Genomic DNA, 27,567 nt, shown 5'->3' on the forward strand with positions numbered 1-27,567 from the left:
TATCATTGAAACTAATGAAAATGCAAAGTAAAATATTATTATGTCCTTATAAAATTTTTTTTCTGATCTCTGAACAAGTCATCCCTTTTTAACATCCAGATTTATCACTGCTTTTAACTTTTTCATCAAAACCCACTGTATTTTTATTGAGAATATCAACTCTCATTTCTTACATGAAAAAAAATTGATTGTTTATTTAAATAACAATTTTACAAAATGATCCTTTATAATACGCTAACACCTATAGATAAAACAAAAAGTAACAAATTGTGAGAAAACCTTGCACAATGGAATTTAAAAAATGTTTTTCCCATTTTCAGTACCAAAAATCTATTGAGATCGTTAGATAGATTCCAGACAATTTTATCGTCAGCAGACCTGTGTATCGGATCATAATTTTTCTCCTTTTATATGCATTTTAGATTTTTTTTTTGTGTTCAGTCATTTGACTGGTTAGATGCAGCTCTCCAAGATTCCTTATCTAGTGCTAGTCTTTTCATTTCAGTATACCAACTACATCCTACATCCCTAACAATTTGTTTTACATATTCCAAACGTGGCCTGCCTACACAATTTTTTCCTTCTACCTGTCCTTCCAATATTAAAGTGACTAGTCCAAGTTTCACTTCCATATAAAGCGACACTCCAAACATATACTTTCAAAAATCTTTTCCTGACATTTAATTAATTTTTGATGTAAACAAATTATATTTCTTACTGAAGGCTCGTTTCGCTTGTGCTGTTCGGCATTTTATATCGCTCCTGCTTCGTCCATCTTTAGTAATTCTACTTCCCAAATAACAAAATTCTTCTACCTCCATAATCTTTTCTCCTCCTATTTTCACATTCAGTGGTCCAACTTTGTTATTTCTACTACATTTCATTACTTTTGTTTTGTTCTTGTTTATTTTCATGCGATAGTTCTTGCGTAGGACTTCATCTATGCCGTTCATTGTTTCTTCTAAATCCTTTTTATTCTTGGCTAGAATTACTATATCATCAGCAAATCGTAGCATCTTTATCTTTTCAACTTGTACTATTACTCCGAATCTAAATTGTTCTTTAACATCATTAACTGCTAGTTCCATGTAAAGATTAAAAAGTACATAAATAGGTTAAGTAAGTAAATAGGTTCCTGTACATGTTAGCAATTGTTCTTCTATCTCTGTATTTGCACCCTAATTTTTTTTAAACGCTGAATATTTTATTCCAGTCTACGTTATCGAATGCCTTTTCTAGGTCTATAAACGCCAAGTATGTTGGTTTGTTTTTCTTTAATCTTGCTTTTACTATTAATCTGAGGCCTAAAATTGCTTCCCTTGACCCTATACTTTTCCTGAAACCAAATTGGTCTTCTCCTAACACTTCTTCCACTCTCCTCTCAATTCTTCTGTATAGAATTCTAGTTAAGATTTTTGATGCATGATTAGTTAAACTAATTGTTCTGTATTCTTCACATTTATCTGCCCCTGCTTTCTTTGGTATCATGACTATAGCACTTTTTTTGAAGTCTGACGGAAATTCCCCTTTTTCATAAATATTACACACCAGTTTGTATAATCTATCCGTCGCTTCCTCACCTGCACTGCGCAGTAATTCTACAGGTATTCCGTCTATTCCAGGAGCCTATCTGCCATTTAAATCTTTTAATGCTCTCTTAAATTCAGATCTCAGTATTGTTTCTCCCATTTCATCCTCCTCAACTTCCTCTTCTTCCTCTATAACACCATTTTCTAATTCATTTCCTCCATATAACTCTTCAATATATTCCACACATCTATCGACTTTACCTTTCGTATTATATATCGGTGTACCATCTTTGTTTAACACATTATTAGATTTTAATTTATGTACCCCAAAATTTTCCTTAACTTTCCTGTATGCTCCGTCTATTTTACCAATTTTCATTTCTATTTCCACTTCTGAACACTTTTCTTTAATCCACTCTTCTTTCGCCAGTTTGCACTTCCTGTTTATAGCATTTCTTAATTGCCAATAGTTCCTTTTACTTTCTTCATCACTAGCATTCTTATGTTTTCTATGTTCAGCCATCAGCTGCAATATATCGTCTGAAACCCAAGGTTTTCTACCAGTTCTCTTTATTTCGCCTAAGTTCGCTTCTGCTGATTTAAGAATTTCCTTTTTAACATTCTCCCATTCTACTTCTACATTTTCTACCTTATCTTTTTTACTCAGACCTCTTGCGATGTCCTCCTCAAAAATCTTCTTTACCTCCTCTTCCTCAAATTTCTCTAAATTCCACCGATTCATCTGACACCTTTTCTTCAGGTTTTTAAATCCCAATCTACATTTCATTATCACCAAATTATGGTCATTTTCGATATAATATAAATAGTAGTTGGCGATGGAATTTAAAGAGGAAATGCTGGGAAGCAGGAAAATTTTCATTTCCCTCTAGGAAAAATAACTCCTAGATGCAATTTTTAAAAATATTAATATAAATATGGTATGTAGTATTTGTTAAAATCATTTTTAATAATATATTTTATATTGTTCATTTATTTTACTTTATGCCATCTTTTGCATTTTTACAATACTTTTTTCTTCTTATTTATCCATTACACGTGTAATATAATAGTAAAATGCCCTCAAGAATAAGGTGGGTAGGTCGGGATAGTGGGCAATAGTAAGCAGCTAATATACATCTCCCATGAAAGAATCTTGTGTAACATTTTCCCATAAACGAAAGTATATTTTACATTAATCGTATATTTAAGTCTTTCATTTATTCTACCTTTGTGAATCTTCTAGTATTTTCGATCGCATTATTATTTTTTTCTTCAACTCGGCTATACGATGTAACAAGGTCAGGTCACAAGAAGACAATTAAGTGTCACTTCTTCAATAATAGTGGCATTTAGTATTGTATTATGAGATGACCCCATAAGCTATTATATGAGTACACATTAACATAATACACGCACATTAAATTCTACATCTGATTACAGAGTAAATAAAAATTACTTTCCTTAACCTCAAAATCAGAATATTATTTAACAAAAATATACTTTCAAAATATGGAAAACAAACAACTACAACATTCATTTATGGCACCTAAAATTTCAGCTGTTAGAAGCATAATAATTAAAACTATTCAACACACCGTTGATACTTGAAGATCATGTATAACAGAACACAATAAAATAACTAGATTCCCAAACGCTATTCGTTCTGATTGACTCGCTTCTGTCCCAAATAAATTAAATAACCTTATCGTAACTAAAAAGTACTTCACGCTAATAAACATTTAAAAACTGAGAAAAAAGTGGCTCATAAATTTATAAAATATAGCCGCAATGAAATCATGAGAACAAAACTTAAAGCGGTCATTCATAATACTATAATCGAATAAATCCAATAACTCTTTAAGTATACAAAATTAAACTGTAATGTCTACACCGTTTTCTAAGATCGTAACTTAACCTAGTTAATATAAAACGATTTCAGTCTAATAGATTTTATGAATGTAATCTAAATATAAGTCGACTTAATTTCATTAAACCAGGCCATCAACAGTGACTGAAAGTATTAATAAATTTTGTTCGTTTGTTAGTAAATGTAATAAAATATTACATATTTAAAAATTATATTTGCGTAATGTAATTTGCACATTTTTGTAGCCGATAAGGTGTATTTAAAACTTAGGATCTAAAATTACTAAAAATATACATATATGTATGCATATATATAAATAAAAATTTGTATGATATTAAATATAGCAATTTTATTAATAGGTTGTAAGTACTGTTATTCATTATTATGAGACACGCTATTAAAATGATAATGTAATGCTCTGAACAAATTTGAATTTGTGAATTCATCGCAAATTAAACTAATTTTTGATAAAAAGAGTGTGTAAAGTTGTACTGAATGTAAAATGTAATAATTCTATTTATTGTGCTTAAAATTAAAAAAAAAAAGATTTACTGTTTACGTATATTTTAACTCAGATTACTATGCGAACAAACATTAACCTTTTTTTGATACTTTCTCTGAATTATACGTAATTTAATTTTAAACGATCAAAATATTTTTTCAATGCCTTTTAATTACTTTTATATACCAGTGTTAAGTGCAGTAATTGATAATATAAAATTAATATTACAATTATTATTTAAAATTATTGTTACAAGTAGTCATAAAAGTTAATAATATGATTTGTGTACTTAATATTATGTTATAATTTTATCCATTCTTGTATCAAAAGTAATTAAAAGTGTGCCAACTTAAAAAATGCAGTTACTTTAAATGCAATAATGCTAATTGTCGTTATTGCTTTTCCTTACTTCCATAAATGTTAAATTAGGCAATTTTTTTTTTTTGTTTAAGAAACGTATTGTTTAATTTGTGTAAATATATTTTCATAATTGTCAAACTTAACGATAATATTCAAGCTCTCATTCACGGTTTCATAATCTGATCCATTATTACAGTCACATCAGTCGTTCCATGAAGTTTGCACATTGATAAAATTCATTTTAATAACCTTTTCTTTTTCCTGTTTAGACTCCGGTTATTACCGTTAAGTATTATTTCAGAGGATGATATATATGTATGAGTGTAAATGAAGTATAGTCTTGTACAGTCTCAGTTCGAACGTTCCTGAGATGTGTCGTTAATTGAAACCCAACCGCCAAAGTACAAACATTTTAATAACCTAGACCGGTGTTTCTCAACCTGGGGGGTCGTGAAATTAGACTACATGTAAATAATAAAATCATTTTGTCAGAAAAACAAAAATCATTATCATAGAAATCATTATCATTATTATAAAATTTATACCTAGATTTATAAGTACACATGTAAAGAGACAGTTACATTTGTTTTTCATTTAAAAGTTTCTCCATCACAAAAAAGCAAATTATTTTTAAGTAATGAGAGGATGGCAAAAGGGATTAATATTTTTAATGCCTCTGCGACTAAATTTCCATATTCACTTCAGCGAACAAGCCAAAAATATATCTAAAGATCTTTAGATATCAATTGTTATCGTAACATTTTATCCGGCACACATTTCGATGAGCCGATTGTGAATCTCAACCAGTAACTTAGCAGCAGCAACAATGTTTTCACTAAATGGATTCGGTACCCGTCTCTTCAAGAAAACAATTTTATCTTTCACGAAATTATTTCCTGAATTTCAGGAAATATTTCCTGAAAACTCCCACAAATGCATGTTCATGTTATCCAAACTGCGGTGGATAGTCTTTCTTATTCATCCAGACATTCTCAATAAAATCAGAAGCGATTGGAAACATACCAGAATTTTTACTTTGAAGGTGAATAATCCGATATCAAATTTCTAAATGAAGGCGTGAACTTTGTCATTAATAAAATGTTTTTATCATCATAACCTTGTAAATTCACATTCAAGTTGTTAAATGTGAAAATACATCATCTAAGTACGCCGACTCGTTATTATTTAAAAGCAATGAGAATGGCATTTGTTATCTTGAAAAAATATCGTCTTGCTTGCAATTCCAATAACCGGTTAATAATTTTCCCCATCAGATAACAATTTTCCCCAAATCAGATAACAATCTGATTTCTGTACGGAAGAAAACATTTCTTTTCACCCGTTTCATCACGTAGTTTAGCAAACAGCATATTCTGCGCTTGTTGATTTTTAATAAAATTAACCGTTTATGTAGTGTTACATAGAATTTGAGATTTTCCGGCATAATTTTTGCGGTAAGAGCATGTCTGTGAAGGAAGCAGTGCATCCATTCTGCCCTTGGTGTAAGATGATCTTTAATTTTTTCTGAAATCCACTGTTCTCTCTTGTTATCGATTTCGCACTGTCTCTACAAACCGTAATACATTTGGTTTAGTCTATGTTTTAGTTTTTAGCAGCTTCATAAATAACAACAAAAAACATTGTACTGTTGCACGACCAGATATTGATTTGCAAGACAACGTATTTTCTTTAAAATATGAAATGTCTCTTGTCCCCTATATGTGTTGTAATTTGTATCCAATATGTATAGGGATTTTAGGTCGTATGTAATATACTACCTACAACATATAGGTTGTTTTAAATGAAATATATCTTGTTCCTATGTCGATGACATAGTGACAAGATTGATTAGTCCCTATCGCTTTCATATCTCACAAAACATACGAACCGGGAAATTTTTGCCGCATTCGTAAATTCATCAAATCGGATACTAAAAAATTCACTTTGTGAATTATCTAATCGCAAACATCGGCAGCAATGGCATCGATTCACCTTGATTCTGTGTCATTAGAAGCAGATTTTTTTTGCTTTTTGTACGCCCATCTTCAAGCCTTAGATCACCTTATAAGGGAAAAAACACACGCGCATGTAACATTCAGAAAAGTCAAAACAAGAAGAAACTGAAAAGAACTGTTATAGATCATATCATAACTGCGTCGGCCTTATATGAGGTAAATAAATTTATAAAAAATAAATAAAAAAATTTTTTTTACATAAAGCATTTTCATAAACATAAAAATGGTATTTTGTTGAATGTTTTTATTAGAAAATTTCAAAAGGTTTTTTCTTGAATCACCCGTCATTTCAAAATCCATCACTGCTCAGTAATCTAGCCTTTTTGATATTCCAGCATTCTTAGTTCCACGAAGCAAATATTATTACACTATTTTATGTGAAAAATTTCAACAAGATTTTATTTTTCTGTTTCCTAGAACATTCGGTAAAAAATTACGGTACTCAAAAAGGCACGAACAAAATTATGTAAAAAAAAATTTACATAGGCTATAAAATTCACAATACAAATCTATAAAATACTACTTTCTCGATTATTTAAATTTTGATTTTTTGAAGATGTTGTGAAAAAAATTATTTTCTTATCGTTTAACAAATTTTAAAATATTTACGGGTGAAAAACTTGTCTTGATATAAAGGTAATTTATTATGCGTTAAAAGATGTATATATAAACATGTCTACCGCTAAGTATGAGCTAAAGCATAATTTAATGAAGAAATATTGTATTTCTGCATCCACACAGTCAAAGCTTTCCAAATTTTCTCATTTAAAGATAAATCTAATATCTATATAATTAATTTTTTATTTAATAAATCTATCGCTTAAGTTACACGGCAAGACTTACGACAGCGAATAAACTGTATTATTTTGAATAATGTATTTATAAGGCCATCAAAAAAAAGTCGTCGAGTTTGAAAGTGAAACCGATATGCTCTATTAGAGTAACTACATGTATAAAATAAAAATTGAAACGATGAAATCTGTCCGTATATTAGGGTGAATCAGATTTAAATGGTGGTTTTACTATTCTACGCAGAAAACAGTTCTGAGATGGATAGCGGGTTAATGTTTTTGGTATGTTACAGGGGAACTAGCTCGGTTAGCTCTTCTGCTCTGTTCTGTCATCAGTACAGCCATGAGTGAGCAAGCGGTTCTCTCGTCTGTTGCATAACTTATAAAGTTTTTAACTAATGAAGGCATTAAATTTTTAATTTGTTTAAAGGTACAGTCTGGGAACACTACACTGCCCCAGAACCAAGCATTCTGGGAACCAGACAATTAAGCACAAGCAAAAGTGTAGAAAACTAAAGTCGTGGTTGACACCCAAGGACAAGTCTCACAACCGATGCATCCGTGCTGTTTGAGCTTATCAAACGTGATCGCTGGTTCACTGTTGAAGAAATCGCATCAGAAGTGAAGTCGAAGAAAAAAAGTGAAGTTGAACACGTAAAGTTTGTTTTCGTCTCACGTGGCAACAATAAGATTATAATTACTAATACCTAATATAAATCGGCTGTTCATGTATCCTTATGTTTAACTTTACACTGTTGCCACTTTGGCTGCCAAAAAAACTAGTCTTGTTACTTTATTTACAGACCTTGTATATATCTACATAAACAGATCGTATCATAAAGTTCACTCGGGTCTATTCTACTCGTGAAAATAACAGAAAAAAATAATATAAACATATTTCCTAAATTCCTTTGTGATTTACAGCTAGTGAAAGATTTCAGCTACCCTGGTACGGTCGAATTGAAATTTTTAGGACGTTAATTAAGGAATAGAATTTGCGATTTCTTATGGTTCCTGACTAAAAAAAATCGAATAAAATAGGTCCCAGAACCGTATCTGTAGTATTTTCTGAGAAATTTGGGGTGAAAATCAATAAATTGTGTTAAAAAAATATATTTTCTTATCGTACAATAACTTTGTTAAACGGATAATTTACAGATAAAACTTGTAAAGAATTTAATTTTGAACTGAATGTATAATTTCAAAAAAATAACAAAAAATTAGAAACGGTACATTACTACATCTTGTCAGAAAAATACTTATTTAATGTAAACAAAAACCTTTTTTGGTAACGTTAAAAATTTTTTAAAACTGGAAATTACACGATCGTAAAATAAAAATTACTTTGATAATATTTTTTTTTATTAGTAACAGAAATAAATTAACTATTTGAAAAATTATTATTTCAATGTTAGCAATAGAATAATAACAGCCGATCAACAACGCACAATATTGTTAGTGTTTAAATAATTCTGTAAGATACATTAAGTATATCTGCTACTGTGCTGTCGTTAGCGAAGGTATTTTGTGAATTTTAGTTTGAATGCGATCGGTTTGCCGTTGAAGTAATGTCGTACTTATTATCAATAGGGGAATATGATGTTCCTTTTGGGCGTGTGTAACGGTAATGCTACAGCTTCTGCAGTAGAATATGAAATACCTTTTCCGAATCTCAGGATTCCAGATTCCAAAACAATTAGCGCGACTTTTCCGATGTAAACAAATTATATTTCTGACTGAAGGCTCGTTTCGCTTGTGCTATTCGGCATTTTATATCGCTCCTGCTTCGTCAATCTTTAGTAATTCTACTTGCCAAATAACAAAATTCTTCTACCTCCATAATCTTTTCTTTTCCTATTTTCACATTCAGCGGTCCATCTTTGTTATTTCTACTACATTTCATAACTTTCGTTTTTTTCTTGTTTATTTTTATGCGATAGTTCTTGCGTAGGACTTCATCTATGCCGTTCATTGTTTCTTCTAAATTCTTTTTATTCTCGGCTAGAATTACTATATCATCAGCAAATCGTAGCATCTTTATCTTTTCACCTTGTACTGTTACCCCGAATCTAAATTCTTCTTTAACATCATTAACTGCTAGTTCCATGTAAAGATTAAAAAGTAATGGTGATAGGGAATATCCTTGTCGGACTCCCTTTCTTATTACGGCTTCTTTCTTATGTTCTTCAATTATTACTGTTGCTGTTTGTTTCCTGAACATGTTAGCAGTTGTTCTTCTATCTCTGTATTTGAACCCTAATTTTTTTAAAATGCTGAACATTTTATTCCAGTCTACGTTATCGAATGCCTTTTCTAGATCTATAAACGCCAAGTATTCACTACCAGGATTCACTACCTAGTAAGCGAATTAGTATTATTTGTACCGGCTACGAACATTTTATCCAACATGACGGTGTTGTTGATGAAATTATTATCGATCCAGTAAGGCATCTTTGTAAGCGGATCGGAGTTTTGCGTTCGACGGTTTGGAGAACATTTATACAAAACAAATTTTATCCTTATCGTAAACAGCCAGTTCGAAATCTACACCAAGGAGATGGTCCGTTTCGCTTGGAGTTATCCAGCAAATCGATAACTGTACAAGTACGTTTTGTTTACCGATCGCTCAAATTTCATCGGAAATGTTGTCAACTACTTACACAATGAGCGTGCACGGGCAGAAGTAAATCCTCATGAAAAGGTAGAAAGCAATTTTCAACTCCGATTTGGCGGCAATGTACGGTGTTGAAATTATCTTTACCCTTCTCCACCCATTTCAAGGTCGAATTTAAAATATTTTTTTAAAAAGTATTTACATGAAAATTACACGTACCAATGATCAAGATGATATCTTCATTTGTAAGCGAGAAATTAAAAAAAAATAGTAAATTTCATTGTTATTTCATTTAATTGCTGCAAACTTGGAATTTCAAAAAAATATTTCTTAGCGTGCACTTACACAGTAAGAAGAATATGCATGTAAATCTTGATCAATTTATCTTCAATAGTTTTTGCTGAGCGTTGGTGAATCAATCAGTCAGTCAGTTTAGGAAGGTTGAAAAAGTAATATATATATACACAAAAAATAGATTTTTTGGCCTGGGAGCATTGTTATGCATGAATGGTGGCCTCCTTGAAATATAAAATCTATTTTTTTTTTAAGAATCTTTGTGTGTATGTACGCACATATGTATGTTGGCCTGTATTTGTTCTTTTAACTTTTGATCCCATCGATCGATTTTCTTCAAGCTTGCTAGACAGGTACTACCTTTGGGGGGAAAATATATTAAATATTTGCAAAAAATGAAAAAGGGTAGAGAGTGTTTTGACCGAAATAAAATTTAAAATCTTTACCGGGGCTCTTGATATATATGATATATATTTTTCTTATTTTACACTATCTTGCTTCAGAAAAGGAGTTAACGGGAGTTTTTTTCATCTATACTTTTCTACACCGAAAAGACTTCAAACCACTATAAAATATTTTGCCTATCCTATTCCAATGGTCTGTGGTAACAAAAAAAAATATATTTAAAAAGTATATATATATCTGTTTTAAATTTAAATTCATCTTGCAAGTTATCAATTGCATTTAAAATGTAAAATCTTAGTTTTTTGATAGCCCTTACTCTGTAGTACTTCTTGAAAAGAAATTAGCCAAAAATATTCTCCCTGTCTTAGAAAATTACAACTTTGTTTATTTAGAATTATACCTGTATCTTTGTATTTTTTAAACAAATTTAAAATGTTTTTTTTTTTTTTTTATTTACTATCACCACTTAGGGATTACTTTCTTAAAAATTAACACTGAAGTCCAGCTTACAACGAAAAACCGGATTCCATTAAAAACAAATTCTTCATTATTTTGTTCCAGATACTGTTCACGTCAATTCACATATTATATGTAAACATAAGTACGTCAATACTTAGTACGTAAACTTATATATCAATCGACGTAAGTAATCGCATCGATTTTGCAAGACGCAAGAACGAAATTAATATCCCGGACAATCGCTACGATGAACCTATCTGACAACGGGCTAGTAGTATCGTACGTTTTTTGAAACGCTGCGACAATCAATGCGATGACAGTCGTAATACAGCTGCATGCAACTGTATTCCCTAGGGACTATTATATAGGCCACCGTTCTTCATTTTCTACTTCAACTTAATCGTAAATCCTCCATTACCATTACATGTAAATAACGGCGAAAAGTTCACTCAAACGATTGTAACTTCTCAATGAATGAATAAAACAGTGACCCGAATATTAAAAATAACAGTAACACTAAAACTGTCTAAAAAGTCGATGTCCCTCGGGGCATCTGCATCGATGGCATCTCTGCGGGGCCTGAACTGAAAGCTGTGGTGCGTAAATCATGATTTTTTTACACGGAATGACCTATTTTTGATCTGCCGATGAAAGGAGTGGAAAATTTTACATTGAAATATCACACGTATCACCTTGGACCTTTTTTGAAGGTCATACGGCTAACCATCAGAGCTAGTGTTTTAGTGTAGTCATTTTTACGGTCTTTCCCTTTGGAGCATAAACGTGTAACTCGTCAGGTCCACCGTTCCTGGGATATTTGTTTAATTGAAACCTAACCGCCAAAGAACACCGGTATCCACGATCTAGTATTCAAATCCGTATAAAAGTAACTGCCTTTACTAGGATTTGAACCTTAGAACTCTCGACTTCGAAATCAACCGATTCACCTTATTTAATTTTTCCTTTACTTTCCCGACTAACGCTATAATAGAGCTACAGCTACAGAAGGGGAATTATGATAATCGGCCTAATTTGGGCACATACGGTTTTCACCAAATTTTGAGGTTTAGACAGCCAAGGAACCCAAAAACCGAATGGTAATTTTCCGAAAATTCGTATGTACGTGTGTGTGTTCGGTGTTAGGTGCCACATCCTAAATCACCTTATATCTCTAGAATTACCGAACCGATTTTCACAACCTAATCAGATTACTACTATATATGAGGCATTGATGACATTAAAATTTCAATTTAAAATGTCAAAGAGGTGAGGCTGTAGAGCAAGGTCACCCTCAATATTAGTACCCCCTCTCACCACAAGAAGCGCTAGTGTAGCACTGACATACAGCTGTTGTAGTCGTCTCTCTTTCTTTTTCTATTTAGTATCTGGAACCACCGTAAGGTAAAACTTCAGAGGACGATATGTATGAATGTAAATGAGGTGCAGCCTTGTGCAGTCTCAGGTCGACCGTTTTGAGGTGTGCGGTTAATTGAAACCCAACCGCCAAAGAATACCGGTATCCACGATCTAGTATTCAAATCCGTATAAAATTAATCGCCTTTACTAGGATTTGAACTTTGGCCCGCTCGACTTCAAAATTAGGTCATTTGCATGCAGAATTCACCACTATATCAACCCGGTGGGTATTTTTGTAGACGACTTATGTTGTGACGTCGCGGTTGAGCGGCAGAATTAAAAAATTAATAATATTTAAAGTGTAGTAAAGTATTTAAAGTGGCTGCTAGTACCGCCACATCCGCGCGAATGAAATAGGTATGCGCGCGCGCTTTAGTTAGAATCATTGAATTAAATTAACGGAAAAATATTATATTTAAATAAAATGATAAATATTTTAAATTAAGTTGTTGTAGGTAAGCCTTGCATCAGAAAAAAAGCCGCGTGACGGAAAAGTACTACAACAGTATTGTCAGCTTTTTTTATTTATTTTTAATAGAGTGATTTTCTCCTTAGATATTTACTAATAATAAAATGGTTTTTGGTCTGGTTTAATAATATTATAATAACGTGTACTTATTCCACGTTTCGTTCTATTTTGTTCAGTCAATTTTTTTATACTTTCCTTTATGTTCAATCGTTTACATAAATTTACTTAGAATTAAATAATCTACACATATATTTTTTTCGAAAGTTTATTTCTTTTCCAGCAGTTTAACGTAAGACGTATAACACTGTGTGTGTTGCGATTTAAATTTTGTATTTTAATTACTTTTCTAAAAGTTACGGTTGTGGAACATGTTTTATTCAATTTTTGAGGTAAAACAATAGTCTGAACCAGACTCCAATTTTCGCTTCGTGTAATTCACAGGGGTTAGTTGCAGGCCATAGTAATGTATTTTGTGAATTAATATGAAACCACGCTTCATCTGTAAAAAATGTCGTGTCGAGGATACCAACGGAATTTTATTCGATAAAACGTGTAAACTATTACCAGTAATTTAGTCCTTCGGTATGATCTGTAGGCTTCAGTTCTTGAACACACATTGCTTTGTAGGGGAGTTGCAGTTCTTTTGTTAGATTTATGATCGGTAGCAAGCACGATATCTTGCTGCTGCGCTTACTTACGCGTTGACATCGATGGACTTTCGGCCATAACGTTCGAAATATCAAGCAGTTTCTGTTCGTTTAGTCTAGGTGATATTCCACTTCGATCAGCGTCTTTCAATACATCCTGTTGCCCGAAATTTTTCGATAAGATTTCGAATCGTATTGCGGTGAAAAAGAGGAGTAATTGTAAACTTTTCAAAAAAATTCTGTTTCACTATATCAGTGTACTAGTTACCTTCGCGAAAGACGTCTTCAACGAGAAAAATGCGTTCCTCTACCGAAAAAAACCATTACGTTTCTCGGAACTAACGATTCCGATAAACGAACGAAATGAAGCACATTGTTCAGCGACAACTCAACAGCTGACGTTTTAGTTTATTACTGAACCCACCGAGTCGGTCTAGTCTTAAACTCGTCGCATATCAGCCGATTTCGAAGTCGAGAGTTCTAAGGTTCAAATCCTAGTAAAGGCAGTTACTTTTATAAGGATTTGAATACTAGAACGTGGATATACCGGTGTTCTTTGGCGGTGGGGTTTCAATTAACCGCACATCTCAGAAATGGTCGATCTGACTGTACAAAACTACACTTCATTTACATTCATACATATCATCCTCTGAAGGTTCCAACCTTACTGTGGTTCCGGAGGCTAAACAGAAAAAGAGAGGTTTATTACTGAACAACGCCCAGTGAATTCACCGGGCAACAAACCTACGCCGAAAGATTAGAATGCATCTGGTAATTCTGAAGCGTATTGTACAACTGCTTTCCGAACGCAATGAATATCCCCGCCTACGAATAAAATCTAAAGGAAAGGGATAATTCTTTAAATGTTATTTTGATTAAGAATTATGTTTTTTAATACATTTACTAACCTTTGTAATAAATTATCTTTGTTACAAGGTTCCAGACAACGCGGAGGTGCATATTTAGGTATCGTTTTATCTTTAGTTATTTATCATTAGTCCCTTTTTTATTCTGGTTCAATATTTCTTTTAGTTTGGTCTACGTGTCTTATACAGGGTCCGGCATATAAACCTGACGATTTTTGAGGGATAATAATTAAACTGTGTTTCGTACTGTTAAAACATTTAATTTATCAAATTAAAAACAATTTTTGTAATTTATAGTGAATTACTTACGTAGATTTTGTTTGTTTGAATATTATATCGTCCAAATGTTTTCCATTACTCCTTAACTCGCTTAACCTCATTCTAAAATTTGACATTGCTCGCTCGATCATCACTTATGGAACCGCTTCAATTTCTCGTTGAATGGCTTCCTTGAGTTCTGCAATCGACTGCGGTCGACTACTGAAGACTTTACGTTTGAGATACCCCCGCAGAAAAAAATCACAAACAACCAGATCAGGTGAACGCGCCGGCCAAGGAATGTCGCCAAATCGGGAAATCAAACGTCCAGGAAAGGTTTCTCGCAGAACATCCATACGATTCTCGCCGTACGGGCGGTGACACCGTCCTGTTGAAACCAAATTTCATGTCCTTGAAAGTAATTCGGTTTCGGTCGCAAAAATTTATTCAACACGTTTACGTATCGATGAGATGTTACTGTTACTCCCCGATTTAACTCCTCAAAAATATACGGGCTGATTATGCCGAACTTTGAAACCGCACACCGCACTGTAATATATCGACTGTGAAGTGGTTTTTCAAGAATTTTCCGTGGATTATGCGAAGCCCAATAACGGTAATTTTGTTTATTTACAAATCCTGACAGATGAAAATGCGCCTTGTCACTTTGAAGAATAACGGCATCCTGGTGGACATTTTCGAGGATGACCTCACAAGCTGCTTTGCGATTATATACAACGATTATTGTTTTTCTAATCTATTTGTCATCGTCTGATATTTTGACGCCCATCTTTAGCATTTTCTAGGATAAGACTAATTTCCGAGATGAAATTGCTTTTTTTTTTATTCATGCGTTCTCTCTCTATTATTTTAATATAAGGTTATTTCTCTATATTTTAGAAATTTTTTATCTATTCTTTTCTAAATGTTATCGATAGTATTATTAGTAAAACTTTAATAAAATTCATTTGTTTTCGATAAGGCTATTCCGAATCGAACTGCGTTCGGGTTTGTCTTTAAACCGTCGAAATATTAAAGAATCGTTGATCAAATGTTAGTAATATTTTCGAAAATTAATAAATAGGTTTGGTAATGTGCATTTTTCACCTTAATTCGTAGATTAGTTACGAAACTAAATAGGGGATTCCATATAGAAGTTTCGTACATAGAAAAATTAATTTTGTATACTCCTGTAATTAACAGGATCGATCCTTAAAATTCTTTCAGTAAGCTTTCTTTTGTAAGATAGAAAATGATACGTTTTAATTTTTGATTAATACAAAAGTATATTAATATAATAGAAAAAATAAAAATATTAACGATAATGTAAATACATCACCCCTTTTTATACCGCTGGCTATAATATTTTACAGCTTTACTATTATTTCTGCTGTTTGTTAACATAGACAACTCCTGCTGATTTGGAAATAATATCAGAAGCTACAACTACAGCCCGTTCATAAAGTCACGCTTTAATCCTCCATCTAAGAAAATATTACTGACGTGTACTTTTTGCAAGCCTAGCGTTTATTTATTGTGACGCATTAAATAATAATTCGATCTTATTCCGAGCGGCAGAATGTTTTTACCGAACCAGTGTGTTGTTTTTCGTTTATAGTCTAACTTTTTTAAACGGGAACGTATCCGGCGGTAAATTTAATGTTCGTTTGTCGTTATTAAATTGTAGGAAATTCATTGCGCGTTTAATCGCTTTTACGTTCTTCGATAAAAGAAACGTCGCTCTGGAAACCCGACTCTTTTACAAATTCGACTTTCCATCCGGGTTGTATCACGAGGCTACAAAAACATTCCGAGTTACGTTCGTATAGATTTCGAGTAATGTAAGAATTAGGAGCCTAACGACTTATAACAGTGACTTGACTGCTTCAAATATTTCATTCCAGGTGGTGCGCATGTTCTGGACAAATTTTTTTTTATTCCCATTTCATTTTGGATACATCATCAACCGAAACAGTACGGTATGGAATTCTGAGAATCTTCACGTGTATCGTCAATGGCCCATCACATTATTAAAAAATCGGTGCGCATTTCGTGAAAAAGTGTAACCGGACGAATCTTCTTTTTCTTTCCTGACATCGTAGTTTTAGAGTTCTGCGGAAAAAATTAAAGTACGGTAATTAATAAAAAACGGGTTAAGGGTTCTTTTGCATTTCTTTAAGTTTCACGACCGAAGGACTCCAAAAAACAAACTAATTTGGGGGTAATGTTCGTACGTACATATCTAAGGTTGTTGTCGGGGTGTTTGAAGCTTAATAACTTTTGACTGGATGAACCCAGTTTGATGATATTTTGTACAGACTCGTGTATGCGAGGCGATTCTTTGGTAAAAGTTTGAGGTCAATATCGCCAACGGGTGGAGAAAATATTTTATTGGACTCAAAATTTTGCAAATGTAGCTCTACTTTATATTAAGCTCAGTACTTGCGTGGGTGCTTCTCTTACCGTTTAAAAAAAGAATCGAGAAATCTATCTTTTTATTTATTGCATTTTTATAATCGATTATTTTTTTTATCTTGGCATAAAGTAGTGCAAGTGACTCGAAATAATACTTTGGAGTTAATATTGGGGCGGGGAAGCCGATCAAACTTTTAAAATATCAACTTCTTTTAATTTTTAAAATCTGTTGTTTATTTTCACGTATAATTTATCTGTTATATGAAAATAAATTGATAACCGATAGCAGAAAACGTATTACAATTTTTTCGTCGGATTTTTCACAGAAACATTAATTGCAAAACGTTATTAAGATACTATTGTAGATTTCATAACTTTGAGCGAAGATAGTTGATTACAAGACAGTTATACTGCCGTCGATACTCGTCTAATCTCACGTAGACTATGATCTTCATGTATCTTTCACCACCAGACTATTATTTATGGGGTCGCCTTAAAAACGCACTTTTTCAAAATAACCCGCACGCTTCGAACGATGTATTGAAAGATAAAATATCGAAGAGAAAAACGGTGAAGCGATTCTAAGAAATTTATACCAAAAAAAAAGATTCGTGTCGATCAAACCGAATATTTTGAGCGTTTACTGCGACATATAAACGAAATAAACTTAAAATTATGGTCTGTTTAGTTTTCTATTGCGTACAATTGAATTACTGTTGCGGTTTTTTTTTTCATCGGGTTGCACGACTTTATGAACACTCTCTATAAATTATAAAAAATAGATTTAATGTGTTACCGAAGCGAAATTTCTTAAAATTAGAACGATTAAACCAAACGGTTTTATTTCAGTCGGTTTGTTATTGCGTGTTGTTATAAATAGTAGCGCTTATTTAAACCAATCAGGTTTATTTATCCAACCGCATGCGTACAAAGCATTCCTTAAATTCTTCCACTGTAAAAAAAAACCACAAAAAGGTGACATATAGATGTTGACGGTAGCGTCTCGGCCTTTCATCCGGAGGTTCCGGGTTCGAATCCCGGTCGGTCATGACATTTAACACTTCATACAAAATGTATCATTCATAGTTAAAAAATTACAAATTATAATCCACTTTAAAGCTTAAAAAGCGTATACGCGCAGATGCGTTGAGTTTTACAATGTGCTGGAACTGTCAATAGTACAATGGAGAGGAGATACTGTGCTGCACTCTGCAAATCGACTCGGTACATTAAATTTTAAAGAGTAATACGATCTTATGCTAGAACTAATTTAATTTTGAATACGTTTAGAATCGTTTTGTTATTAATATTATTTCAAAAAAATGTTAAACTTTTTTTTTGCTTTGAAACATCATGAATATGTTTTGCCGTCGGTTACACCGTTTAATTTTTAAAACGTAGCGACTCTTACGGGTTTTACATTTTGTGGTATACGTTTATTTTCCTTCGTTTAAGACGGTGATTCTCAATCTCCACGATCCCTAAAAAGTAAAAAAAAAATATATAAGGAATACTTCGTGACCCCTTAATCCCTGCTTAATAAAATCTGGTTAAAACTATTTATCTGCATCGATAGCGACGCGTATGAACATCCATATATGAAGTATACAAACGCGAGTAAATTTCAGGTTCGGACTTGATGCGTACGTGTTCCTTGTAATTTGGTCTGCTTCTGTAACATTCACAGCGAGAGTGTCATGTTGGAATACGCGTACGATACATCTGCACACGTCATGCTCTCACCAATATAAAAGAGGCGTAAGGAATTGCAGAACGCGACTGTAGTTTCGAATGCGAAGCGTGCATCCGGTGCATTTATTAAAATTTTTAAAAGCGTAGTTTCATTGAAGATAATAATAACTGACGCTACGGTTTTTTTACTGTGCGGTCAGACGGAGTAAAATGTTCTTTTTTTCTATTAAATTCTTACGCAAAACGGATAAATTTGTGAAAAAAACGAAGTGAGCCGCCTAAATCCCGTGAATCGATCGGTAAAAAGACAAGATGGTACAACGAGAGTTATTTACAGGCTTCTAGACAACACCGATAAATAACAATTTTATTTACTGACGAAGCTACTTTTACGATAAACGGAGTTTTCAATTTTAAATGTAGTAATTCATAGAGCGAAGACTGCTCACTTGCTACTGTGGAAACCAGTTTCCAACATAGATTTCCCATTAATGTTTAGTGCGGCATTGTTTATGACAAAATTCTGAGACCGTCTGTTTTCAATGAAATCCTTAAAGGAGGTGCGTTTGCTCGTTTCTTGAAAAATAATTTGCCGGCTCTTTTGGAGAAACATTTCCAAACTAGATCGTAAATGATTTTCCAGCACGACGGTGCAACACCGCTTTTTTCTTTATTTGTTAGAAATCGATCGAACGCTAATTTTTTAATCGGATTGGATGCGGTCGACCGATCGATTGACCACCACGATCTGCTGACGCTACATTAATTCATTTGGAGTCATATGAAAACGATATCATACCGACAAAATGTTAAAAGAGTTTCTCATTAAAATACAAAATTATATTGAATTTTTACTAAACGATCCTGAGATGATACGGAAAAACATCGGAAATAAGTTTGTCGTTAATTATTTAAATAATCGTTTGAGAGAAATCGAGAGTCTGGCTTTGGGTGGTGATTTTAAAACGTATTATAAAACACTTGAACACTAGTACGGTTGTAAATGTGGAAAAAAATAATTTAATATTGAGGTGCACCCCATACACTTACAATCGCAAATGAGAGCTTCAATAGTGGCCGTACGGGACAGAAACGAAGCAACTGACGGTCTCTGCACGGCTTGGCGTAACAGATGGCGGGATTTGGGTGAAGGAAGGTGGACGCCTTCCGGTCACCGTATTCGGATAGTAGAGTGCCTGGGTGATCATGCACGGTCTGTATGTACGGTACGGCTTAGATCCGACCCCTGCTTGATAAGAGGGCAGGTTTGTTAGCGGGTGAGAGCCCCGCACTGCCGTTAGCCGGCCTGACGGCGGTTGGCAGAGCCTTTTCCTCCCCCTACGGAAATATTACGAATAAATAAACATAAATAAGACAAAACAATAAAAATCACGAATTAAGATAAAAAATAATTATAGATCAAATTACAAAACCGAGAAGATTACACAAAAATAGAAAACTGAGCGTGCGTATTTATAGCGTATTAATAAAACAAAAACCGTGTAACCGTAAGAAAAGATTCGAATTCAGTTTACATCTGCTAAAATAAAGGGTCCACCGATAGATCGAATAAAACCTTCACCGAAACCCGAACGATAATAATAATTAAAAGTTTTTTAAAAACCCGGAATTAACTGATTTCCGTTGAACGCGTACATAAATATATTGTTAATAATTTTTATTAATGCCTTCTGAATTGTGAATCGTTTTATAAATATATGTTTTTTATTCGGTATTTTCATGTCGTGTTTATATTTTAAATAATAAATACGGCATTAATGAATCCTATTATTTATTTTGTAATTTAAATTTTGATTTTTATAATTCACGTTATAATGACGCGATCAGTATGTACAGATTAAAATAAAAGATTTGATTACTTATTTTTACGTGTAATTTTATCGTACAGTGTCGACGATTATAGAGATTTAAATATCAGTTAAAAAAAATATAACCTCACCGCTAAAAATTATGCTGCAGAAATATTGTTCATCGTAATTTTGTACGACTCAAATCTTCGATGACAGTCATCTTAATTAAGTTCTTGCACCGGATGAATTTTAAAGCGTTTAACATTTTCACTTTTTGATGTTCGAATCGCTGAACTTTGGTAATGTTATGTTCTCGTGCCGATTCGAGTCGATTCAGATTCGAGTCGACGAAGAGGATTCTCAATAAATTCTTGCATAATCTCTAACGATTTGATATTATTTGTTGCAGATTTAGGCCTCCCTGGTTTTCCCCTATTATTATTCTCCCTGTTTCTTCGAATCTTTTGATGATTTTTAACACTGGACCTTTTGAAATCGGGTTACGACTATTAAATGTTGGATTGAACGATTCGCACGCAAACTTCATTATACGGCCTAACTATCACCAAAACCTCTCATCGTTAAAAGTATGACCTCTCTTATTCACTAAGTGACATGTCGATAGCCAAAGAAAAAACCAGTTCGTTAAAAAACAATTATAAAAAAGATGTAAATAACAAAATCGGCTTACAAATGCTTACAATTTAATATTAGTTTAATTTCCGTTTATATTAATTTAATATTGGTACCGATAAAAATAATATTAACACAATGCCGTTAGGAGATAATAAGCCTTTAAAGTTATTCTTATGCGCGTAAATGCTGTATCTTAATACTGCTTCAAAAATCGATAATTTTTTAATTATTTTTATAAAATATTTGGTCATTTATTTGGGGGAAAAAACAAAACAAAATATCAGTTCTATTTTTAAACACTCATATACATATCTACACAATTAATTAATTAATTAATTAAGTAGAACCGCGTTTTTCTTTCTTCGAGATAAACAAAAATTCTGATGTTGACACCACTTGACTTCTTTGTACGCCGATTAAATTACAAATACGCATTTTTTGTTGCGCTTCATTTAAACTTATTTCATTTGAATGCGAGATAAAATACTCCAATTGTTAATAAAGCGGACGGTCACACGATTTTTGAAACTAGAGAACGTGTACGCAAATAAAGATCAGAAGAATTATATCGAACCAAACAGCGATTAAACGATCGGCAACAGAAAACAAATAAACGACACGATGACCGACTTCGACCTAGGAAGAATATTGTCCGAGGATATCAGAGGAGTAATGAATTAAACGATCGGAATTTTCTGCCGTTTATTAAAGATCGCGCACGTATGCATCAGTATATATGTTGTTCTTGTGAGGGTCAATTTTTCATCCACTCTGTTGTTAACTTAAATGTTGATAAAATTAAACTAGAAAATCCAAAAAATAATCTAAATTATAATTTTTAATTAATATTAAATAATCAGATGTTTCACCATATTTATTACATTACACATATATAATGCCTATTAAATTACATTAACACATTTTTAAAATTACATTATAGAATTTTATTCCGGTAATAACTTCTAATTTTTTATTTATTTTTTAATGTTATCGTTTAATTATTATTTATCGTAAATATTTTTTAACAAGCAGAGATTAATAATTATTAATAAATCAATATATTAATATTAAAAAAAAAGTTAAAAAATAAATAAAATGAATTCTGATTCAAACCGATGATGTTTCCCTTGTAAGATCCAAATATTTGAATAATTCAAATTTTATTTGGCTATAACTCTATAACCGAATAAAATTAGTACCGCTTATGGTATATCGTTGAAAAGATCTCGATGAAAGCTTATTACTGCGGTTAAGAAAAAGTCCAAAATCTAATTTTTTTTTGGATTTTGAGCTTTTTTGGACGCTTTTGGTCCGATCAATTGCAATCAAACGGGGAGATGTACCGCTAGATGTTACAACAGTCCTAAATCAAAAATTTGAACATCCTACGGCTAATCGTTTTTTAGTTACGAGATAAATACATAGGTTTCTACAGACGTCGCGCCGAAGCCCTCGGGTCGGTCTAGCGGTGAACGCGTCTTCCCAAATCAGCTAATTTGAAAGTCGAGAGTTCCAGCGTTCAAGTCCTAGTAAAGTCAGATATTTTAACGCGGATTTGAATATTAGAGCGTGGATACCGTTGTTCTTTGGCGGTCGGGTTTCAACTAACAACACATCTCAGGAACGGTCGAACTGAGAATGTACAAGACTACACTTCATTTAGACTCGAACATATCATCCTCATTAATCCTCCGAAGTATTATCTGAACGGTAATTACCGGAGGCTAAACAGGAAAAAGAAAACAAGATGTCACGCCGAAACTTGTCAAAATGGATTCAGCGATGGTGAAAATGAATATTTCCGTTGAAATCTGAAAACCAAAATTTTTCGTAATCACAATACTTCCCTATTTCGTACAAGAAAATGAAAACGATGTACTTCTTTTTATCGCATCAATATTAGCTTAAATTAAGCAAATAATTTATTTTTTATGTTCCGATTTTTTTTTAATAATCATCAGTTTCCCACGTGTTATCCTGTATTTATTACTACTTTTTTCTGGAAAAAAATTCGACTCTTATGAGTAGATAACACTAGTAATAATAATTATAGAATGAATAATTTTATTGGATTTTTACATTTAATTATGTTAATGCATCGATCTTACTTACAGTAATTGTTATTAAAATAATCGTATAAAACAGTCGTCAAAGAATTGCAATTTTCTCGATACTATTACTTACGTTCAATAACATTTTAAAACGGAAATAATAAAATAAAATTAATTTTTTTAGTAAAATGTGTTTAATTTTAAATAAAAATTGTAATAATTATTAATAGGCAAGATTCCACCCCCAAACTCCGCACAAAACGTTATCCTCATCGTTGTGAGAATAATACTAATAAATATAGTATTCAGGCTTTTTAGGACCCTGAAAAAGAAACTAAATTACAAAATACAGAATAATGGTAACTACGGTAACTAAAATACACACACAGCTGACGATGCGAAATGCATAACCTATTTCTTTGCCACGGTGGCAGAAATATAACAACGAAGTAAAAAAATTAATCTATATTTCCCTCATTAATATCTTTTTTTCACAACTTCACCCTCCTTGCGGATGAAAAAATAATGAATTTTTTTTATTTCTTAACCTACAAGGGAGTTAGGGCGTCGGTCGATGGCTTAAAACTTTCCCTGGGAAAACACGCATGTATCCTTCAAATTTTAAAGTAATCGGTTGGTTGATTTTCGCGTGATGCGATAACAAACGAAGAAACGTATATATATGTTTGTTTGTGTGTGTGTGTGTGTGTGTGTGTTAGTTCTAGAATGAGCCTGATGCAAGTAAAAATTAGCTTTCAACCTACTAACATATACCTCCTTTGAATTTTGGAAATCGGACGATTGTTTGCAGAGCACCCCATTGCACCTCCCAAAACAGCACCCTAGGGGCACCCCGTTTGTTACCAGTTGATGGTGATGACCGGTCTAGCCTCCCACGAGGTGCTCGTATACCTCACCATTCCAGCCTCACACGCAATCCTCACGGGAAAACCATTAAACAGAATTTTTTTAAATTTATTTAATATTATTTTATTTTACGCAACATAAATTTAAGCGTATTATTTTAGTAATACGGCTCACAGTTCACAGTCCATTAATTTAATTCTTTAAAGTTTGCGCTTCAACCGGTAAATCTCCATTTAGAGATTTTTCAAGATGAAACAAATCTAAAAACTACACGCTTACGTCAAGAAACGCGGGTAAAAATTTAGTTGCGATTTATCGAGTAGTTTTTTTACTTCCTTGTACGCAGTAAAGGAAGTATTGTAATCGCGATAAATTTCGGTTTTCAGATTTCAACGGAATTATCCATTTGACCATCCTTAATTCATTCTGACTAGTTTCGGCGTGACGTCTGTACGTACGTATGTATCTCGCATAATTCAAAAACGATTACCATACGATGTTGAAATTTTGGATTTAGGACTGTTGTAACATCTATTTGTGCACCTCCCCTTTTAATTGCAAACGACTAAATCAAAAGAGTCCAAAAACCCCAAAATGCAAATATCCGGATTTAGGACTTTTTCTTAACCGCAGTAATAAGCCCTCATCATATAAATAATCATATAAATAATGTCACTTTGTATATATATATATATATATATATATACAAAGTGACATTAGAGTGTAGGAACGGCTTCATATTTTAAAATTTAGGATACTGGGTTGTTGAAACAACTGCGGATTTACAGTTACAAAATTAATATTTTTGGGTGTGAATGTTTTTTTACTTCTTGGTTTCGCGCGCCATATCGACCGAAAAGATTTATTTACATAGGAAGGTTGGCATACGGTTTTGATGTAACGTTTTGTAAGAAAATCGACGGTAAAAACCGTGTCTCGTTAAACGCCTTGGTTTTCAAATTATAAGCAATAAATTTTGCAAAAACGGAAAAATCGCGCTAGTAATGAAACCAAGTAAAACACTCTGTAGAAATTTAGTAGCGAGTTACAAACCGATTTTACTTAAGGTGTTTAACTTAAAAAACATTTGAAACGGGAGAGGGGAAATGCGGCGAAGGCCTCACCCCCGACAAGTGTAGGTTTTACTGCATATCTTATTCCGTGCTTTTATAAGATTGTACATTTTAGGATAAGTAAGTCGCATTTTTTGGCGCTTGGGGACGGTCGAATGTGTTTACAGGTTCTCGTCGTCACGGTGGAAGCTCGATGTCATTTACGCAGATTTGAATGGATGTATTTCTAGGTCACGTTTCGTACGATTCGCTTTTTGGCCTATTAGCGGTTCATTTCTCTGATGTATGTGGCTGCAATTCCCCCACACTAACGCGCTCGTTGAACTATATTCTAGAGTCGGTGGGTCGTTGATGGACTTGCCGTAATTAGGTCTGCGATGCGACCGGTATCGCTTAGTAGTTCCTTTCTGGTTACGGGTATAGTATAAGCGATCAGTCACTACAACGGTCACATATAGAAAGAGTACACATATGTACAATTTGAAATTTATCGATTAGTCGGTCTACTGCGGTCGTGTTGGTGCACTGCGTGGTGGACGGTGTGGTTTAGCTGCGGTGTAAATTTTATAATTTGCACGTTTACGTTTAAAATCTGTAATAGTTTTATAAAAATATATTGCGAGAACTTTTCGCGCCTGTACATTTTTGCGAGAGATTCTTATTCCGCTTAAGTACCTGTCGATTATTTGTGTGAAACTCAAAATTATCGGTTCGTTAAATCGCATCGCTTTACGTTCGATAGAATCGTACTCGATAAGGGGACTGGACGCGGGTTTAACTTTCACCCGGGGCCTAAAGGTGTTTTAATGTTTTTTATCCAGACTAGCTTACGTGGAAGTCAACGCTGAAAGAAGCGTATCCTCAGTTGAATTTATACGGTCTTTCAATTTTACCACTGCTATAGTCTGATAAGGGGATACATTTTGAATATTTGTTGTGGAACGGTACGATTTAAAAATTTATTGTCTGAAATAATTTAGGACCGAAAACATTTAACTAAGTTTAAAATTAGATATTTTGATAATTAAAAAAAATATCGGTACACCCACCTTTCTGAAAAAGTTTGATTTAAAATGTCAGATCTAAGGCGGACAAAATTAAAAAAAAAAAACCTGCTTTGAAAACCGGCCTGTGTTGAACGTAAACGCTGTTATTTGTTCGTAATAGGTGCTACCGTTTTTTTAATTTCCGAACTAAATTATTAAAATCTTATGTTTGTAAGATTTAGACGACCGCTTTAAACGATTATTATTTGAATGAATTTTATCGAACGAATAGATTAATTTTTAAAACGACAATAATAATTACTGTTATTTTGAAAATTACGTTATGAAGATAAAAGTTTAATTATTTAATTATGTTATTTTGAAAATAAATTTTTTGGATTTTCTTAGGTAATTATTTTTTATCGCTTTTGTTTTGAAAAAAAACTTCATATGTTTATAGTATTAACAACGGTTAATCCTATTTTATTAAGGGCATTTATACGTGTGTCAGTCTGTCTGTTGTGTGTCCGTCCCCCTTAGCTTACCACATAAAACACCACCACTAGTCCGAGCGAAGTCATTCCGTACAACAATAAGTAATAATGCACTCAGGCACCGGAATGTACCGATCGCTAGCGGAAAATTCCGATTCGTTAGTACATGTCCCGTGGTGGTCAGGTGTATACTTGTTATATTATTATATATTTATTACTTGTACTTATTATTTATACTTGTAATATATTTATTTTTTTAATCGTTATATACGCGAAATATATGTTACTAATATATTTTTTAAATTACGTTTTGCAGTTAAAGAAGAATCCGGTCGTCTTGCGTTTAAGAAATTCGAGCTTATAGATGGTTTATGCGATGTAACCAGAGTTATTGTTAGAGGAATGGAGAGTAATGCTATAAAGTGCAAACTTTTAACCGGAGATAAGCAAGGAGAAACAGTGTGTTTTCCAAGAATAACTTTGATCGATGAGAGTACTAAAGGGTTTTCATTGAAGAGACTTCACTTTCCTCTGCGATAAGATTTTGTATAAAAAACCTTTGAATCGGTCGATATTGATTTGAGAAGTTTTCTGGCACGGGCAGTTGTTTGTCGCGTTTTTTTTTTTGTCTTCAGTCATTTGACTGGTTTGATGCAGCTCTCCAAGATTCCCTATCTAGTGCTAGTCGTTTCATTTCAGTATACCCTCTACATCCTACATCCCTAACAATTTGTTTTACATATTCCAAACGTCGCCTGCCTGCACAATTTTTTCCTTCTGCCTGTCCCTCCAATATTAAAGCGACTATTCCAGGATGCCTTAATATGTAGCCTATAAGTCTGTCTCTCCTTTTACCTATATTTTTCCAAATACTTCTTTCTTCATCTATTTGCCGCAACACCTCTTCATTTGTCACTTTATCCACCCGTCTGATTTTTAACATTCTCCTATAGCACCGCATTTCAAAAGCTTCTAATATTTTCTTCTCAGATACTCCGATCGTCCAAGTTTCACTTCCATATAAAGCGACGCTCCAAACATATATTTTCA

At 33.0% G+C, this 27,567-nt stretch overlaps 1 long non-coding RNA gene across 1 annotated transcript in view; it reads left to right on the forward strand.

Moving 5' to 3' along the window:
- LOC142320365 (uncharacterized) overlaps window positions 1-26,981 on the forward strand; it is a 54,571-nt gene extending 27,590 nt beyond the window's left edge. Inside the window, exon 5 of the long non-coding RNA XR_012755358.1 lies at window positions 26,834-26,981. This is a non-coding gene — a long non-coding RNA (uncharacterized LOC142320365). The remainder of the gene's footprint in view (window positions 1-26,833) is intronic.
- The last annotated feature ends 586 nt before the right edge of the window (window positions 26,982-27,567 follow it).

This window comes from Lycorma delicatula, chromosome 2 (genome assembly GCF_047948215.1).
Source record: "Lycorma delicatula isolate Av1 chromosome 2, ASM4794821v1, whole genome shotgun sequence".
In the NCBI taxonomy this organism is placed as follows: Eukaryota; Metazoa; Arthropoda; class Insecta; order Hemiptera; family Fulgoridae; genus Lycorma; species Lycorma delicatula.